Source organism: Mus caroli, unplaced genomic scaffold (genome assembly GCF_978045245.1).
Source record: "Mus caroli unplaced genomic scaffold, Mus_caroli_1 scaffold_20, whole genome shotgun sequence".
In the NCBI taxonomy this organism is placed as follows: Eukaryota; Metazoa; Chordata; class Mammalia; order Rodentia; family Muridae; genus Mus; species Mus caroli.
The window spans coordinates 58,000,634-58,006,633 of record NW_028227275.1 but is presented as its reverse complement, the minus strand read 5'-3'; positions in this window follow the sequence as shown (position 1 = coordinate 58,006,633).

The window sequence follows — 6,000 nt, the reverse complement described above, 5'->3', positions numbered from 1 at the left end:
CAGCTTGTGTGGGTCTGTGTGTCCTGCCCTTAGTCATTCCTAGTGCAGCCTTTAAGATGTCAGTCTGGTGGGGCCTGCTTTTGTAAGTATGTAGTATGACCTGAGTTCCTGGCGGGTTGCTGTGTTACGGCCACTGGCTTAGGCTCCTTCTAATGCCCAGGTTCTCAGTGGAGGCTCCAGCCAAGTCCTGAGCCATTCTTTGGTGCTGGCCATTGGCGGCCTGGCCTCTCATGGCTCAGCTTCCTAGAGTACACTCTAGCTTTGAGAGCCAAATCCAACAAGATCCATCAAACAGCTGGGTCTCCACACGTCAGAGGCAGTATTCCTGTGTATATGCCACCATCATCCTGTGAATACTTGTAGCACACTGAGCCCTCATCCCAGCAGATCATTTTAGTGACCTCTGAGGCTCAGTAGCATCTCCTTCATCCAGGGCCAGAGTCAGGAGAAAGCTTGCCTGTGTTCTGATTTGGATCTTGTTTCCGGGTAGTGTTGGGGATGGAACCCACACCCTTTTGTATTCTAGGTAAACCCACTTGGGCCATTATCCCAGCCCTGAGCCCTGCTTCTAGAGTCCCAGAGTCTCTAGAACCCTCCTTCATCTACCCTGTTTACCAGACTGACGGCCTTTCTCTACCCAAATGCCTAATGTAGCAATGAGCTACGGTAGCAGAGCTGTTCTCAGCTGTGTTCTAGGCCAGGTCTAGGGCTGCTATCTGGTCTAGAGCCAGCTAAGGAATGTCCTGGAGTTTGGCTTCATGTAGGAGACTATGTTTGTTCCTCCTGACAGCACGGTGGCTGGCTGGACCTGGAGAGAGGTGGTTGTGGTCATGGCTAAGGCTGGTGTCATTGGAGTCACTGTTTTCTTTGCCATGATGACCCAAATTCTTACCTCAATTCTGCCACATCCAAAAGGGAGGACAGGTGGACTGTATTACAGAACAAAGCACCCCTTAGGCCCTTTGAGACCTATACAGGGTGGGGTGAAGGGATCAGAACTGTCCACACAGCTCTTGTGCCTTCCACCCCACCTTCTCTCGGATTACAGTCAGGCCTGTCCTGCCGCCCCGCCTGCTTCCCAGAGTCAAGCTGTCTGTCCTGAGAGCAGGGCCTTCTCCCTTTCGAGTAGACACCTAACTCGAGAGTGCGTGTTCAGTCATTGCTGTTGGACCCAACCATGGCTGAGAAAGTGGCTGCTTCCAGCCTCTGGTGAACTCTGAGCCAGTTCGTCATATTGCCTACTACCTACTAGTAGGAACCGAGCTCTGGGGTAAATCTGGGTCTTTTGAGCATGCCCTCTGCTCAGCCTTAGATTGGGGCAAGCTCCCCCTCGTGGTAGCTAATGGAATCCTAAACCCTGGTCCCAAGTGGGCCGCGTTTCAAAGCGCGTTCCCAAAGACTGGAAGCCCTGATCCTTTCTGGGTGTGGGGAGAAGTGGACCAAAATGAGAGTCAATTTACAGAAAGGAGGCAAACACAGAAAGGCCAAGTTGCCTTTTCAAGGGCGCCCACCAGGCAAGTGGCAGGCCGGGATTCACGGATAGCCTGCCCGTCAGCGTTGTGCACTGAGGTGGCCGGAGAGAGGAGGTTTCACCTTCAAGACCAAACAGGCGCCCATGAGGACGTAGGGGACACCTGGGCCGATCGCACCTGGGGCGGCCCTGGTCGTGGTGGCCGAAGCTCTCTGGTGCCCCCTGGCGGCCGCGCTCCTCACCGCATCCGGCCCATAGCTATGGCCACCCTGTACGGCCATTTAGACCCACAAAGTCACTCCAACTGACCCTAACCAGGAGAGGCGTCCCTGGATGTCCCCACTGGAGCGCTCACTCTTGGAGGTGCTTTTAGGGTTGGAGGTCTGGTCCCGACTTGGGGTCAGCAAGTGCTTGAGGGAATGACGTCACGTGTGCCAGAAACTCCTCCCGGTTCTCTCAGGCACCCTAGAGTTAGTTCACTGATTCTGCAACAACTCAACCTGATGGACCCTGTTCTTCTGTCCCGGAACCAGTCCAACTTGGGGAGTCATTTGGAGTAAGGCACACGAAGCATCTTTATATCTCCACTCTGCTAACAGCTCGTGCCTGAGCATTTACTTGGGTTCGGATAAGCCTCCCCCCACCCCCACCCTCCACCCCCCCCCCCCCCCCCGCTATCATCTATCCCTTATCCCTTATTCCTGTCGTCCCCCCCACCCCGCATCCTTCACTTAGCACCCAGGGGGATATTTTTAAAACAGAACTCAGATCTTAATGCTCAGTTCTCTAGGCTGGCCTCCCACTGGGATTGGAGGATGGGGGCGAAGCAAACACTTGGATTAGAAATGCACGCGGCCAGGGGGAAGTGTTCAAGAGAAGCCAGGGAACTGGGAAGCAGGCAGTGACCAGCCTTGCCTTCAAGGCTGGCAAGTGTGGGAAGAAGAGGCCGTCAGAACCGGGACTAGTGACCAGGGCAAGGTGAGAAGCCTATCTTTGCGTATTTAAGCAAAGAAGTAAGGTCATTAAGTTTGGAGTTTAAACAGTAATTGCACTTCTGTGTTTACAGTGACACTTAAGTTACATAAAACCACTTAAACCAGGCAAGATGGCTCAGTGTGTGAGTGTCCTCAAGCCTGAACAACCGAGTGTGATACCTACAATCTATATTGACCTCTGACCGCCATATAAGCACTGTGCACATGCACACACACACTCAAACAAAATAAATTAATAAATGAAACATAATTAAGGAAAAAAATGGCTAAAGAGGAACCAGAAAGGTGAAGGGGAGACACAACCTGAGACCCTCAAAGACCAAAGACAGGCATGGTTTCCTGGGAGAAGGGCTGGTGTCCAGTTCCTTATGGATCTATGGAAATTTCCATGATGAAATGTTAGAAGGAAAGGAGAAGGGAGGGGAAGGAAGGGTGGAGTCCTGATTTCAAGCTCCTAAGTAAATAATCCTCTGGTTGCCACAGGGAGGAGCTATGGGAAGCTGTTGGGTCATCCCAGGAGCCAGCGCTTGGATCAAGTTCATGATCAGTCCCCAGAGAGAAGCCAGGAACTTGGAGAAGATTTATAGGCTGAGCGAGTAGGCTTTCGCTGTTTGTACTTCCTGTTTCTCCCTCTGTTCCTCCCTCCCTCCCTCAACCCAGGGCCTGGCACATGTGCCAGGCAAATTCTGTTATTCTAGTTTTGTTAGGTTTTAAATTGTTTTTAGATTTATTTTTAATTTTGTGAATAGTGTGCCTGCATATATGTATATGTACTTTGTGCATGCCTGATCCCAGTGGAGGCCAGAAGAGGGCGCTGGATCCCCTGGAACTGCGGCTGCACAGTCCCCTGCTGCTGTTTCCTCTACAAGAGCAGAAAGTGCTCTTATCCAGTTTATTTGGGAGTTGTTACAAAACCTGTGTAGCCCAGCTGTCTTGGAATTTCTCTCTCTCTCTCTCTCTTCTTTCTTTCTTTCTTTCTTTCTTTCTTTCTTTCTTTCTTTCTTTCTTTCTTTCTTTCTTTCTTATTTGCTTGTTTGTTTTTCAGACAGGGTTTCATTATGGAGCCCTGACTGACCTGGAACTTGTTATGAAAACCAAATTGGCCTTGAACTCATGAAGACCTGCCTGTCTCTGCCTCCCAACTTCTGGAAAGGCAGACATGGGTCACCACGCCTGCCTGGTGTGGTGGAACCTTTGCTCCTCCCTCCTCAGCCTCCTGGGTGCCGGGATTGATTACAGGATTGCGCTAGCATGTCCAACTTCTATTTCCTCCCAGGGAGGGACGTGGGGCACAAAGTGTGGGTGGCATTGGAGCCAAGCCTTAGGCTAAGCTTATATCTCCTCTTGGGGAGGGACACAGAGCGTGAAGCATAGGTTTGCTGGTGCCAGCCTCCAAGCTGAGCTGAGCTCTAACACACAAAATTGTCCAGTTGAGTCTGGATGGCTACAATGATAAGCATCAAGGGATTTGGGGGGAAATGATTCTTCCAGGGCCTGCCTGTGAACTGAATCAGCATAAGCATTTTGAAGGCAGAGGCAGTAAATGAACAACACAGTTCAGGGAAGAGAATCCCATGCGTTCCTGCTTATAATGCAAAGCACTGGCAGAACTGAATGGCTCCATTCAGGGGTTTGATAATAGCACCAAACACTAGGGGCTCCAAGTTAAGAGCACTGGCTGTTCTTTCAGAGGATCTGGATTCTGTATCCAGAACCCACATGGTGGCTCACACCCATCTATAACTACAGCTCCAGGGATGTGATGCCCTCTTCTGGCCTCCACAAGCACTGCATACATATGGTGCACAGATGTAAAGCATCATGCCTTCTGGATATCTTAGTGCACAGCTGTAATCCTAGGCAGAAGCAAGTAGATCTTTGTGAGTTCAAAGCCAACCTGCTCTACATAGCAAGTTCCAGGCTAACCAGACCTCCAAAAAAAGTTTCTCTCCTCTCTCTCTCTCTCTCTCTTCTCTCTCTCTCTCTCTCTCTCTCTCTCTCTCTCTCACACACACACACACACACATATACACACACACACCAAAACAACAAAAATGTAAAACACTCAGACACTTAAAAAATTTAAGTTTTTTGGAATTGTAGGTAACAGAACTCTAAAGTAGCAGTGCTGGAAGATATAATTTTTATTTTAAAGTTTAATTAACTTTGTGTATGTATGTATACACAGAGGCCAGAGGCACTGGGTCACCTGAAGCTGTGGTTTCAGGTGCTTATGAGCTGCAAACATGGGTGCTGGGAACTGAACTCGGATCCTCTGCAGGGGCAATAAGTGCCCGTACCCCACCGAGCCGTTTCCCCAGACTGACTTTAAAAATTACTAGAGTTATTCTATTTGTAGATCTGTGAAAGAGAGAGAGAGAGAGAGAGAGAGAGAGAGAGAGAGTCAGAGACAGGCAGACAGACAGATGGAGAACACGCAGGCACATGTATGTGTGTGCCTCACATAGAACATGTATGGAAGGGAACAACTTTTGGGAGCTGCTTTTTTCCTTCCACCCCGCAGATTCTTGGGGTTCCCAGGCTTGTCATCGGGTGCCTATGGCCCCAAGCCATCTTGCCAGCCCGTAGGACACACTCTTGAGGGGAGAAAATGTAAAAAGAGAAGAAGGAAAAGTTGCCGCTAGCACAATACAAAATGGCTGTCATTCATTGCTGACCACTCTATAATCATTGCTCTGGGACAGTATGTTGTGTCATCCTGTCAGGACTGAAAACCCTGTGCTGCCCGCCTCAGCTTCCATGAGTCTTAATGCATGGCGAACATAGGAGGGGCTTTTGCTCTAGGGCTTGTGGACTTAAAGCAAGTCACAGTCTAACCCACACTCCAGGAGAGGAAGCAGAGATGGCTGGACACATCTGCCATGCACTTACGTAAGATGCTATTTCTTTTTTTTTTTTTTTTTTTTTTTTTTTTTTGGTTTTTCGAGACAGGGTTTCTCTGTATAGCTCTGGCTGTCCTGGAACTCACTTTGTAGACCAGGCTGGCCTCGAACTCAGAAATCCGCCTGCCTCTGCCTCCCAAGTGCTGGGATTAAAGGCGTGCGCCACCACGCCCGGCTTGAAGGATGCTATTTCTAAATGAACAGACACATCTTTGAAGCAATGGAAGAGTCCTGAAAAGAGGCACCTTGCATTCTGAACAAGAGTTCTGAACTCTCAGGAGAAGGGAGACAGGAATTGTTTGCAGAGAAGGAAAAAAGGGGAATGAGGGCAAATTTGAATTCTTTAAAAGTATATTTATGTTATTTATTGCACTCACCTGCGTCTCACCAGGCATGTCAATGTTAGAGCTCCTTGCAGGAGCGGAGTCTATCCTTCTACCATTTAGATCCCAGGGACTGAAGTCAGATCTTCATTCTTTTTTTTTTTTTTTTTTTTTTTGGTTTTTTGAGACAGGGTTTCTCTGTGTAGTCCTGGCTGTCCTGGAACTCACTCTGTAGACCAGGCTGGCCTCGAACTCAGAAATCCGCCTGCCTCTGCCTCCTGAGTGCTGGGATTAAAGGCGTGCGCCAC